This window comes from Eptatretus burgeri, chromosome 12 (assembly GCF_056783735.1).
Source record: "Eptatretus burgeri isolate ZD-2024b chromosome 12, Ebu_testis_v1, whole genome shotgun sequence".
NCBI classification, from domain to species: domain Eukaryota; kingdom Metazoa; phylum Chordata; class Myxini; order Myxiniformes; family Myxinidae; genus Eptatretus; species Eptatretus burgeri.
Window position 1 is genome coordinate 75189362 of NC_140972.1, and position 15000 is coordinate 75204361.

General features: G+C 43.5%; 1 protein-coding gene across 3 annotated transcripts in view; it reads left to right on the forward strand.

The window, feature by feature from the left end:
• Positions 1 to 15000, forward strand: part of LOC147015930 (uncharacterized) — a 131379-nt gene that overhangs the window by 21809 nt on the left and 94570 nt on the right. Inside the window, exon 2 of one of the 3 annotated variants that reach the window (XR_015049931.1) lies at positions 4689 to 4862. The exons of the other annotated variants lie outside the window; for them this stretch is intronic. The gene's annotated coding sequence lies outside the window, so the exon portion shown is untranslated. The remainder of the gene's footprint in view (positions 1 to 4688; positions 4863 to 15000) is intronic. 3 annotated transcript variants of the gene reach the window in all.

A 15000-nucleotide genomic window follows, 5' to 3' on the forward strand; every position in this document is an offset into this window, starting at 1 on the left:
TTACAGGGTGTACATACATGAATGGTGGGGTTTTGATTAAAAAAAAAAAAGTGTTTATTTGATTCACCAACTCAAAAAGTTTTGTACATTGCAGTTTTTTCAATTCCAAAGAGGTACATGCATATCCATTTCAAAAAGTATGTGAATAAGTGGACATGCGTATAACGTGAGGTATTGTAGTAGCGACTTGATGGCAATGTCATGAAACCCCACCATCAATTTGTGTACACCCTGTATTTATTGATGAAGAGTGCAAATTACAGGAGACATTTGCATTCCATTGCAAATGTTTGCAATTCCAGTTAAACTGGAACGGCACTGGGTGAAGTGCATACTTCCTCCAGGCTGAACAGTTTGTATTTTGTATCCTACTGATCGGCCTGATCTGCATTCAGACCTCAACCAAAATCGAATTGCCTTGTTCTTATCACCTAACCAACTCGTCCACCTCCTTTTGTCATAATCCATCCACAACCTTTTGAGATATCGTGTTGTATATCGTTTTTGGTCCCATCTCTCAATTGTGAAGAATGACTTTTAAAATTTCAACATTCCAGTATATTGATCATCTGGAGCTGGATCTCAACCAAAATCGAATTGGCTTGTTCTGATCACCTACCCAACTCATCCACCGAGTTTTGTCTTAACCCATCCAAAACTTTTTGAAATATGCTATTTTTTATTTTTTTTGATATTTTGAAATATTTTGAAAAATTGAAAAACAATGCATGTCATTTTTAGCCCCATCTCTCAATAGTAAAGTCACTTAAAATTTTTTTTTTTTTTATTCCAGTACATTGATCATCTTGATTCAGATCTTCACCAAAATCGAATCAATTCTTCCTTGTCATGCACCCAACCTGTCCAACAAGTTTTGTCCGAATCCATCCATAACTTTTATGAGATATCGTACCGTGCTCACAGACAGACAGACAGACAAACAGACAAACAGGAGTGAAAATATAACCTCCGTCTACGTTGGCGAAGGTAATTATATTTTGAACTTCATAAAATAATACATACAATCAACACGATGCAGGTGTTTTCTCCGTGACGCGCGCTCGTGGCACCATCTGCAGGTGAATTGTAAAATACAAACACAATTATGCTCCAGACTGGAGGGTAGGGGGGCATGGAACGAATTGGCATTATACTGCATTTATTTAAAGTTTTGGATGATGTGATTGTCGTGTACGTGTACATTAATAAGATCGTGTGCAATGCTGTCAAATGCACACTCATTTTCCACAATGTGGTTGCTGCCAACGAGGTCGTGAAGCAGACAATACATTGGGTTTCCCATTACCTTTCCCAGCGGTATTCATGGCAGGAATTTGGAATTGTGCCGACGTGCCAGAAACAATTGCCTACTATTGGAAAATATTCTTGTGAAAGACACCGTGGGACCTTTTAACATCCACCAACTAATCCTATCAGACGTGACAGCCGGCTTAATGTCTCCCCCTAAGGAGGGCACGCTCAATGATGCAATAACAACTTGCCTGCGAATCGCCTGCATGATAGTTTATAGTTGGGTCAATAATGAAACCCAGACTAGACAGCTTTCACAGCACAAAGGTGCGCACATTAGCTCTGAGATTCAAGGTGCAATATCAGTGTATCGTTAAGAAATAAAGCATGAATTGTTGAGGTACGGCTCTTCCCTCAAAACCATCCAGGCACAGCCAAGTGAGCCTTGCAGAAAATATTTGTATGAATTCACTTCTCCCTAGACACAGGTAGATAAAGAAAGAGAGAAATCGAGGATAATGGAGAGATAAAGGAGAAGAAAATTAACAAAAAGGAACGAAAAAGTAAGAATTAGCATGAATATAGAGAAATGTGAAAAAGTAGAAAGAAGTGAGAAAGACTGAAAATGGATGTGAAGTTAAAAGGAACAAACATCAAAGATGTCAGGAAGAACCCGGATAGATAGATTTCAGCAGTGACTGCCTCGGCTCAAACACAGCAACAGGTACAAGCTACCAGAAGTCCGTCAAGTGGGGAAGCACAGTCCACACTTCATCAGGATATAGTACAAACAAAAGCATACCAAATACTGCGTTGGAGTCATCAGAGGGAACCCGAATAAGCAAAGAGCAAAGATGGAATCATCAGGAGGAACCTGGGTAGGATTTTGGGTTCAGCTACTACTCCTCTACCCCCAAACCCATCCAGGCACGTTCTACTAATCCAGGTGCATTAGATTATCTTGATATGCTCATCTCATGTACTTTTGTGTCTGAATGCTCTTTCTTTTCAGCAATGTACATTATTGTGCTCTAACATGTTTATCCTTGCACGGAATATACAGTGCATTGGAATAATACTTTTTGGAAAAAAAATATCAAAGAAATAACATTACAAAACCTGAACCACCCTGTATTTCATTATTATTTTTGTTTGTAGCCTATGGCTGCTGGTTGCATCATTGCTGAGAGCGAGGCTGTGCCGCTGTTGCAATGCCCCCTGTTTTCAGTGAGCTGGTACTCATTTTGCTGACCTCGGAAGAATGACAGGCTGAGTCAACCGACCTGTGGTTGGTTAACGGCATGACAGGGGCTCAAACCCAAGACCTGAAAATCTTAAGATAGCCACTTTAACCGATAAGGCAACACCAGGCACAACCTTGTATAAAAGTAAGTGGCACCAAACAGTTGAAGCATTTCATGTCATTTCATAACAGGTATCCAAGGTCAAAATCATTACATCGTGCAAGTCAGCACCTGTTCGTGGAATATCAACAGAGGGGTTTGTAACTGGCATGTTCGGTATGAACGTCGATGGCACCCATCATGTTCCCTTGTCAGATGAAACAGATGTCACACAGTGTGTTCGTTTCGAGAATGAGCTCCACTGACACCGATTCATTTCCTGAATCCCCATGCGGTTCATTTTGATCATTTTGATCAATGAAGCATTTTGATCAGACTTCGAGTGAAGTTTTGTCAGGTCCTGGTATATTCTTTAGTCATTGTGTACATTAATGTGTTATAGAGGTTTAAGACATTAACAAACACAACATACTTAAGCCCGCAAATATGTTCCTTAAGAATATAGTCTGAGCATTTTGCTGGACAATCCGTTACTCCGATCACTTCCTGCGCAGATACTCCGGGATGATTCCGGCAGCATGAACGAGCATTATCTTGCATCGGGATGAAAACCAGGAAAATGGCCTCAGCATTGGATCTTACAGCATTATCCAGCACTGTCAATGTATTGAAATCTACCCCTTGGAAGCACAGTGAAGTCCGGTGGCCACCACCATTGCAGACACCGCTCCAGAGTCCAGACCGTCTTCACCTCCCTCCCAAAGCGATCATCCTCGATGATGATATATTGTGCAAAACGTTGCTCAGGAACCAGGCAGACATGAACATGTAAATCATTGATGGACAGGAGAAATATGGATTCATCCGTGAACAATGTTGGAGCTGCCAGTTCTGGTGATGTTGGAAATATTTCTGCCGAGCTATGCTCTCTCATGGAGCCTGTACAGCCTGTCTGGACATCAAAGCAAATTCATGTAACCTGTTCCTCACCGTCTTATCGCTTGTAGTGGCTCCACTGGTTTTCCTGAAGTGTATGTTTAGTCCATGTGCAGCAGACTGATGATTTCTCAATGCCACATTTCAAAGATATTGATCACCTCTTAGAACTTTAAAAAATCTTATTATTATACAAAGGCGAGACTAGTGGAGAAGCGAGAACAGAGAACGGATCAGGACATAACAGAGCAAAAGGAACAGTATAAAGAGAGTGGCAGGGGGGTGGGGGATAAGGGAGTTGGGAAAGAAACACACCAACAATAAGATTGAGGGACAAAATAGAGAAAGACTTGGACAAATAACGGATGTGGGTAAGAATGAGGGGTAGGCGAGGATGCACAGGGTGGACAAGATGGATACAAAAGCAAACTCTCAGGAAGGAAAAACTGGAAATTTGGAAAGAGGTGGGCTTGGGGAGGGGTAAAGAGATAATGGTTTTGGATAGGGAATGATCTGAGATGGTGGTGGCTTGAAGACCTGAAAGGAAGAATGAGATTGAAGAGAGGCAGTCAGAAAAGAAGACTCAACTTTCCAAACAAATAGCTGTACGAGATGGCAGTTTTATACCATGTCCATAACCTGGCAATTAGAAAGGAAGACACAACAAACTGGCCAGCCACATATGTTTAAGTAGAACCAGATTCCAACATATGAACAACTGTGATCAGTCTGCATCTTCGTAAAGAATATTCGTTGGCCACCACCCTGACATTTTCAGATGTCCACAATTACGAAATCGAAGCAATAAATGATGTCATTGTTAAAGCAGCCACTGTGTCAATGATTTATTCTGAAGTTAAATTGAGTGTGCATGTCTATAGCGCCTTGTGAAAAGCATGCAAACATACTGTAGGATGCATATAACTGATGAAGTCGTTGCATTCACCTGTTCATCATATTCTGTGCGTAACTTTTGAAACACGTCGTGAAAATTACTTTTTAACCCAATTCTGTTTGGTAGTTTAATTTTTGAGTAGTGCATAGGTATGATTGTAAATGAGTTAATGACACTATAGGAGGAAAATTGAAGACCTTCATTAAAACAGTGGAACAGTTTGGGCCATCTGTTTATAAAATACGCAAATTTGGTGTAAATTTTGACCCCCTCTCATTGTATGCACCATGTGGTCTGAACAGGACTGAACCCCCTGCTCCAACCCCCATGCATGGAACTTTGTGTCTACAATTTAATACCACACTGCCAAAGCATCCTCTGCAGTTATCAAAGCTTCAACCAAACAGCATTTTTTTTTTCAACAACAGAGTTGAACAGCAGTACGAGCAGTTCAGCAGTAGTACAAGCAGTATGAGGTAAGCAGCTTCAACCAAACACCAGTACGAGGTGAGTTGAAAACTCATTGACAAAAAACTTGTACAAAATTATATAATAAATGAGACAAAAGCTTTCCTAAGTCATAATCTAATTTGACAAGCACACAAACATATCCCATACATAAATTAACCCTTGCTAATATCACCAAATCTATACCTGATGTTGGTTTAGTGGTTATGGTGGTTGGCTTGGGACTTTAGGGTCCCGAGTTCAAGCCCCTGTCGACCATTGAATTAACACCAGGTGGGGTTGACTCAGCCTGTCATCCTTCCGAGGTCCGTGAAATGAGTACCAGTGTACTGGGGTAATAACCATTTGGGGTAACCTACGTTGGCATGGCGAACCATCCAGGACTGTACACCTTGCCAATGAAACTGCCTTGGCAGCCATATGCGCCTTCATGGCACGAAAGGAATGGAATTATTCTTAATTGCACCAAATCTATTATAGATGTGGAGTTTCAAGTAAATGCAGAAACACAAGCTGATCAATAATATACCCCACACCTCTCCCTACCCCAAACACTGACCTCCAGGGTGAGCTTAGGAATCAAACCCAGGATGGATAGCTTAAAGCAAAGTTATCCTATCCCAAGAAGAGAATGGGGCCTTGTAAAAAAAGATTCTTATAGTTAACTAAAGTCAAGTTTTTGCAAAACACTACACTTTACCATGTTTTATATTCCTTCAGCTTTTTTGCACAGGGATCAATATGGAGTTGTGTATCTGTAAGCGGTGAAATAAATCCACATGTGATAACTAACCACAGCACACTATAAACAGCCAAAGGTCTGTTACATGAACCTGTATTTATATTTACTAGAAACACCCGCTCCCTACGGGAGCCGTCAAGGGGGTCATGTTTTTATATTTATGCCTATTTTACTCCAAGGGGTCCCAGGATTACACACCCAAAAAATGGTTGTGATCGGTTCAGCCGTTTTTGCGGTACCTGGGAACAGACAGACGGACGGACTGTGAATTATAGTAAGATGAATAGTGCTTTAATTTTCGCCTACAATCCATACAATCTCTCTAGTAATACGCTTGCCACGTCTGTCTGTCTGTTTGTCTGTCCTTCCGTCACGGGAATCTCGTGAGCTTCCCTCATCTCGCCAGATTGTGAGCTTAGTTGTTTTGTTGTCCTTTAATTTTAACGTTGTATTTATGCATCACGGAAAAGATAATTAATTTAGGATAATTTATTAACACAATTAGGCGACTCACAATCACATGAGAGTGAAAATTCCACAGAATTTCCATGGCACATATCTCGTGAGATTGTGAGGACCTGAAGGTAGTTTGGTTAATTGTTCTCGTGAGACATATCTTGCTTTTAACAAGATTGTGAATGGGGAGAAAGGAGTTGAGGGTGGGAAAGCAGATTATGAAGAGGTAAGAATAAGTGAAGTTGGTAATGTGATTATAATAAGGTGGATACGGGAAAGGGAGTTAAATATTCCACCATTTTAATGAGGAAATCGTAAAAATACTTTCGTGCGCTTGTACGTTATTCTTTTCTGACTGAACGTAGCACGTAGAGGCCCCAAATTTTGGGTGTAAGTACTTCAGAATCTGGGAAGAGTTGTAAGCTACCACACGTTGGCTATGACATCCATTTTGAGGCCATCAAAGGCTGCTATAAAGTGTATATTGGGGTGTGTAGTTCGGCAGTGCTGCTGCTGGTCCACAGGGAAAAGGTAATCACCATGAAATCAACAACTCCATGGCTTTTCATTGCCCAACATGTCCCGAAACCACTGCTGGGAAAAGCTCACCCGTCTAGGCAGCGCCGAGTATCTCCCCCCCCCCCCCATCCTAGGCAGTGTTGGGTTGCCCCTTCTGGTGAAGAAATATGTAATGATTTAAGAATGCCCTTTTGCTTTGAAGAACGGGAAGAAATGGGGAAAGGGGGGGGGCATAGAGGAGACAGAGGGTTGGTTGTTGTGGACTTGGATCTCCTAAATGAGTACCAGAGTTCCCTCTTGCTGGGATGATTGAGCCATTTGAGTATCCTGTGTTGGAGAGGTGACCTGTCCAGGATTGTGCCCAATAGCCAAGGAGACTGCTGAAGCAGCACCAATGCTCTGCACAGAGTATGGTCCCAATGGATGGGGCTGGGGAGGGGGGAAGTTGAGGACTTGGGATGGGGGATTGTTTAGTTTTTTTTTTTTAATTTTAGGGAGCACATAGCGAGATAATATTAAATCCCCATGATATTTAACTGTTTTTTGCATGATATTGTCAGTCACATTTTACATTAGGTGACATTTCCGCAAGTACCAGCCAGTGAATAATGTTACACAGTTTCATGTGTAAAGAAAATATTGTAGTCCAGTATTTCCTATTTCAACAAATCTTTTTTTGTTGTTTTTTTTTAAAGAATTGATGGCTCTGTGTAACTGGTAGAAAAAATAACATACATTTTATAAATATATATATATATATATATATATATATATATATATATATATATATATATATATATATATTACATATTATATAAAATATAATAACACCCAAGACATGTTTTCCACCGATTCAAGGAGAGTCATGGTGAGTTCTCACCACACTTGCTGGAATCGGACAATGAAAATCAAGTGAGTTCATTTTTGAGAACGATATATGAGTGAATCTTTGTAGCATTTGAAATTGAAGACCAATGTGTATCAATTAAGCCTTAAGGCCAAAGGAAATATCCCAATTAGGAAGGTCATAAAATATAAATTAATATATGGTTGAATTGTTTAATGATGCACGTAGATGACATGTTATAATAAGGTTCAGAATTTTTTTATTAATGAGGACAAATCAGTGGTGAAATAAAAACGCTAAATGAATTGATTGTGTGAAGCATTTAGTGATCTTCAAACCCAGAAGGTGCACATTTCATCGTGCCAGTCAAATATCTTGTATAGCTAGTTCTTGTATTGACATAAAAAAAATTCGCACAAAAAATGAAGCTCTTTGGGATTGAAGATCAAAAAACCTTGTGGGTTTTGAAGTAAGTTGTTACTGAAAATATTTCTGAGGATGGCCAACATGAAATAAACTAGAAACAGGATGGCCAACATAATTCCTGGGCATCCTCAGCATCATAATGCTGGTCAGGGCTGGGTTAACCATTTGTGGGCTTGGCAAATTCGGGGAACCATTGCAAAATACAGATCGACACACAAGTTGTCTTTAACACAGCACAAAGCTGTATATCTTTTTTTTTTTATCACAATTTGAAGTCGAAGCAGAAGCGCTGTAACTGAAGTAGCTGCTGATACGAGGCAGTTTTGCTTCATTTTCATCCTTATTTGCTTTATGCCTGCATTTCTGAGTGCCCCGAAAATGTTTTTTCATCATTTGTGTTATTCATGATTCAGTTGTCCTCTAAACGAACGATAACTCTCTCGCTCTACGTGTGTGGTACAGGACTCAAACTGGAACATCCGTTATTAACAGTGTGTATTGTGGTGATGTCACATGCCCGGATATGTTTTTTTTTCAATTAAAATACATAGTTTGCTTTTTGAAAGTAGCATTAAATTCGATACATATTCTTAATTGAAATGCATCACGATGTATACACTTTAAATATACTATATGTATATGTATGTGTGTCTGTATATGTATATATATATATATATATATATATATATATATATATATATATATATATATATATATATATATATATATATATATATATATATATATATATATATATATTGTTGTGGTTACCAGATTCGCAAACCACCATTCAGGTCCCTTAGGTGAGGTATCTCGGTAAGTGCATGTGTAGTTAGGCCCAAACCCGTTGTCTAGTGGGAATACATGTCATTTATACGTGCTGCGACTCTTCAGGATAGCCGTTTTTCTTTTACTATCTTTATTTTGGACCAACCGCCATGATCACAACCACAACATCAACCACCGACCACAACCACCGCCACGACCTTCACGCACACCTCACAACCGTAGCATCGCCACCGTTCTTGCCCCGGGGCTGTGGGTACCGGTGTTGGACTCATGCAGAACGCGCGTCGAACAGCGTGTACAAAATCACGGATTTTCTGCTTCAAAAACGGATCAAAAACGACACACGCCCACTTTTTGCCGTCCAATCGGTGAGCGAGGGGCGATTTGGCCCCGCCTCCAGAACGATCGATATATGCAAATTTGTGGATCAAAAAGCCTTCACGCCCACTTTTTCTCGGGCCAATGGGGAGCGAGGTGAAAGGTCAAAGGGAGGGGGTCAAAGGCGAAGTTACGGGGGGGATAAAAGGACGGTGTTCGTCAGTCAGAAAAGAGTCAGCAGAACGGGGTCGGAGAGTCAAGAAGAGGAGAGTCGGAAGCAGAGGGTCAAGACTTCGCGGGCGGTGGAGCTGCTCGTCGTGTGCGTTGGAGTCGGAACGGAGGGGACGGAGCTGTGGAAAGGCGGCGACACCAGACGAGGGGGTGCTCGCGTCGTGCAGGAAGCTGCACCCGAGGGAGGCCGACAGCGCGACCTGGCCGAGGTGGAGACGCTCGTCGCACATAATAAAGATCCTCTATACCCCGAGCATCAGCAACCCCCTCCTGTTTCCCCCCGCGCTGAGATAGTGCGACCAAGGGGGCCCCGTTCCCACCCCCTGCCAGGCACTGTCCACGAGGCCCGCGGGTTGCGGGGCCATCGCCGCTCCGCGTCTCATCACCAGACGGGTAGGCCCGACCCGGTCGCGGGCCCAGGCCTACCTCATTCTTGGGGGATTTCTTTTCCTTGGTTTTGGGTATGTGTTGTCGGCGCCGTCTGTGAAGTAGAATTGTATAAGTGTTGCCGTGTGCTCGGTAGTCGGTATTAGCTCTGCACTGTGTTTTCACTTTTATGTTTGCTTTTTGTGTAAATGGAAGTGTTTTCTTTTTTTTGTGTGCATTTGGTGGAATTGTATTTGTGTGCTTCCCGTGTGCCGAGAATAAATGTGCTTTTATTGTTGAACTGTTTCCCGCTTCGCTTCGTCATTTCTTTCTTTGAATCCCCATCTTGCTTCACGTAAAGGGTTGGTAGTGGGCTGAATACGCCCGATAATTAATCGAACCGTCGAGGTCGACGATAACACCGCTCGGTTATTCTGATAGTACGGAACGGGTCGCTTAAGTGGCCCGTGTCCGAAGTCGACCTGCGGCGAGGTGCGATCGCCCGGTCTACCCTCCGCGTGGGTACTTAGGTAGTTCGAATTTGGCGAGCAACCCTATCCCACGCGGGGGCTGATTGGCTCGATCGCGGTGAGACCGAAAGGTCCACCCGTGACTGGTTCCCGGCGTTAGTCCGAGAGGGTCACGACTGGATTGTCCGTCCGGTGGGCGACGTGCCGCGATTCGAGTTACGTGGCCGTTCGCACGCCGGCGGGCGCGAAATCCGCAACAATATATATATATATATATATATATATATATATATATATATATATATATATATATATATATATATATATATTTATATAATTTGTACAAAAAGTAAAAGCACACTGAGCCGAAAAGAATAATAAAATTCTTTATTAAAACCTGATGTTTCAGAAGACCACTATCTTCCATCCTCAGAGGTGAAAAAAATTATAACACCACACGTGCAGAGACATTAACTGTACTTATGTCCAACGCGAACAACTGCGTGCCACAATTAGGCTGCGAGGGAGACCAATCATTGTGAGGTTTGGTATGGATTTAACAGAGTGGGATTGGAGGGTAGATTTGCTTCTGGATTGGATGTTTGGGTCTCAGGTTCGGTGTCACGTGTTCCATGTCTGATCCGGGTTTGTGTGTTGCGTTTGGCCTTCACACCCGCGGGTGGGGGCTGTGGGTGATTTGCGTAAAACTCGATTGACAGCATGCAGGTCGACGTGGCGGTTAATCGACTGTGTGCCCGAAAACCATGCTTCGAGAATTTCCCGGCTAGTCTGGCCGGATGTCGAAGCTTTCACTGCCGTGTTTTCCCACGCGAAGGTGCGATGGAGATTGTGACAATGTGCCGCTACCAGCGAAAGCTTGTCTCCGTGTGCTACAGCTTACTGGTGCTGCATTAACCGTGTTGCAAGTCGTTTGGACGTTTGGCCCACAAAGTTGGCATCATAGTCTCGACAGAGGATTTCGTAGACTACGTTTATCTTGTCGAGTCTATTCACCCTGTCTTTGGACCTAGACAGCTGCTCCAAGGTTTGTTGTCCAAGGTTTGTGTGTGACCCGGATTCCAAATGGTTGCAGCAAATGGTTAGGAATCTCCAAAGCATTGCCGATGTACGGTAATCCAACTGTTTTGACCCTTTCCTAAGGTTGCGATGTGGGTGCCCTCCTTTGGCTTTTCTGGATGTGGATGTCACACGTGCAACAGATCAGCGATTGAGCACCCAAGTGCACCACAAACCGATGCATACTGACCAGGTGCTCAATTACAACAGTGGTCACCCGACTACATACAAATGGTCTTGTGCACGAACCTTGATTGACCGGGCCAAATCGCACTGCAGTGAGCATCACACACGGTGGACCGAAATTGAACATGTCACCCGCTTACTGCAGAACAATGATGATCTGGCAACATTTATTCGATCTTTCCGCCGGAGGAGGGCACCCACATCGTGACTTGAGGAACCAATAAAAACGGTAGTATTGTTACGAATCTGGAAACCATTTGCATTCACACATACAGTTGACCCAAAGTTTAGTTATTTCGTTAAGTATATGTGGATAGTTAGAATCTCTCTATGTCTAATGGGTTAATTTCATGTGTGCGCTGTGGGTTTCTTTTATAGTCAGGTTTTTTACATCTTTAAATCTACAACGCCAACAAAACCCTCACCACTCCTCTTCCTCCCACTCTGCGGGCGAACAAGCGCTTCACCCGCCCAACTTTCATTTCACACCACGGCGCCATAACACGCGTGTTTCTGACTACGGACGTGGGTGGAGCCCCCCCCCCCACCTCAGAGCCGACTCCACCCCAGCAAGATGGAATGTTCCTCCCGTCCAATCAGGGGTGAGATCGCCTCAGCTCTGACTCCGCCCCATCAAAGAAGAATGTCTCCCCTCTTGACACTGGGGAAGACAAAAGAGCCGCTCTCGGGGGAGTAGCACCGAGACGCCGACACGCCCCCCCCCTCCTCCAATCGCGGCTCGCCACCACGACACCCGAAAACACCCCATCCAATCCGGAGGCGAGTTACAGGAGAGTGGATCCCTCCACCCCGCATGGGGGAGGGATAAGAAGGATCGCGAGCTGTATCCGTGTGTGTTGTTCCTTGGTTCCTTGGAGGTCGTTCCTTGCTACTGGTCTGCTGGGCTCTCCTGGTCGTCGGTCATCGTTTGTGGCTGGCCGGGTCATTCGTAGGATCCTGGCTGCGCTCATTGGATTCTGGTTCGTGGGTTCGAGTCCCACCGTGGTGGGTTATGTTGAAGTGCTCGAGCTGGGGATCCCCGTTCCCGTCCACGGACTCCGAGCTCCACAAGTGCGAGTCGGTAAAACCGCACGAGGCGGCCAGATACCCAACCAGACTCTGACCCCCAGCTTGCCTATCCTCCGTGGCTGGAGGGTCCAATAAAGGCCAGCCGGCTCCATTTCTTTTTGGGTGTGTGTGTGTCTGTGTGTGGCACCAGTCTGTAAGTAAAACTGTTAAGTGATTGCCATTGTACATTTGCCTACATTTATATTCGTGATTAAGTCTGCTCTGTGTTTCCCTCCCAATTGCCTATTGCAAATAAATAACTGTTAAATGTTCCAGTTCGTTGTTTGTGTTTTCCTTCATTGACCCAGTATGGTTCAGCAATGGAGACTGCAGAGGAAAAACTTCGAGGGCTGGTCTGAGGAGAATGGGGAAGTTGGTTGTAGGAGAACAAAGAACTGAGGACCAGAGGAGCATCACAGGGTTTGGAGAGGAATGGGGAACTAAAGAGTTTGTGAGGAGTATCGTCTCTGAGGAAAGGAGTTTGTCCTGCCTGCCTACCTGTCCTTTCGTCATAACTGCACTGCCCCATCCCCGGAGCCTGCCGTGTGTCATCACCGCCTGTTCGTCTCCCCATCGTCTGCTCACCTCATTGTCATCCTTCTCATCCTTCCTCATGACCTGCTCATCACCACTGCCCCAGAGCGGAGTCACCCTGTTTTTGTTCCCTTCCCGTCCGGAGTGAGGTGCCTTAATTTCTTTAGATTTCTCTTACCTATTTGTACATAATTATTTATTATCGATTTTATGTCCCCTTTTCTTCCCCACCACAACCCGCCATCATCTCCTCCATCACATTCAATCATCCCTGATTCTTTTTATTATTGTGGTTCGGCAAATAAACCCATTGGGTTGAAAATCTTTAAGGTTTCTCACGTCTCCTCACGACCCCTGCACGCACCATCTGCCATTAATTCGGAATCTCTCCAGAGGAGTTGAGCCGTTCCGGACATCGCGGGTCTTTTAACCTCCCACCACAACAGCTCAACATTAGTGGAGCCGTCAACGCTACAATATGTATGTGCATGTATATGTGTGTATATATATATATATATATATATATATATATATATATATATATATATATATATATATATATATATATATATATACATACATATATATATATATATATATATATATATATATATATATATATATATATATATATATATATATATATATATATGACACTACATGGCCAAAAGGATGTGGACACCTGCTCGTCCAACATCTCATTCCAAAATCATAGGCATTAATATAGAGTTGGTCCCCCCTTTCTTAGCATAACATCCTCCAATAATAAATATCTTCTAAGAAGGTTTCCAACTAAATGTTGGAACATTGCTGTGGGGATTTGCTTCCATTCAGCCATAAGAGCATTAGTGAGGTTGAGCACTGATGTTGAGTGATTAGGTCTGGCTTGCAGTCAGCGTTCCAATTCATCCCCAAAGGTGTTCGATGGGGTTGAGGTCAGGGCTTTGTGCAGACCAGTCAAGTTCTTCCACACCGATCTCGCCAAACCATTTCTGTATGGACCTCACTTTGTTCACGGGGGCATTGTCATGCTGAAACAGGAAAGGGCCTTCCCCAAACTGTTGCCACAAAGTTGAAAGCACAAAATTGTCTAGAATGTCATTGTATGCTGTAGCATTAAGATTTCCCTTCACTGGAACTAAGGGGTCTAGCCCGAACCATGAAAAACAGCCCCCACCATTATTCCTCCTCCACTAAACTTTACAGTTGGCACTATGCATTCGGGCAGGTGGCGTTCTTCTGGCATCTGCCAAACTCAGATTCATCCATCAAACTGACAGGTGATTAAGCGTGATTCATCACTCCAGAGAACACATTTCCACTGCTCCAATGTCCAATGGCGGTGAGCTTTACACCTCTCCAGCCGATGGTTGGCGTTGTGCATGGTGGTGATTTTAGACTTATGTGCGGCTGCTCGAATATGGAAAGCCATTTCTTCAAGCTCTAGACGAACAGTGCTTGTGCTGACATTGCTTCCAGAGGCAGTTTGGAACTCGGTAGTGAGTGTTGCAACCGACAACGGACGATTTGTCCTCTATGTGATTTGGCCCTCGGTGGTCCTATTCTGTGAGCTTGTGTGGCCTACCACTTCACGGCTGAGCTGTTGTTGCTCCTATACATTTCCACTTCACAATACCAGGTATTACAGTTGATCAGGGCAGCTCTAGCAGGGCAGAAATTTGATGAACTGACTTGTTGGAAAGGTGGCATCCTATGACGGTGCCACATTGAAATTCACAGAGCTCTTCAGTACGGTCCATTCTACTGTCAATGTTTGTCTATGGAGATTTTAATGGCTGTGATTTTATACACCTGTCAGCAATGAGTGTAGCTGAAATAGCCGAATCCACTAATTTCAAGGGGTGTCCACATACTTTTGGCCATGTTGTGTGTGTGTGTGTGTTTTTTGTGTGTGTGTGTGTGTACATACATACATACATACATACATACATACATACATACATACATAATATATAAAGCTCTTTCTAACGACTGACTGATTGATATTGTTGCGAATTCGCGCCCGCCGGCGTGCGAACGGCCATGTAACTCGAATCGCGGCACGTCGCCCACCGGACGGACAATTCTGTCGTGACCCTCTCGGACCAACGCCGGGA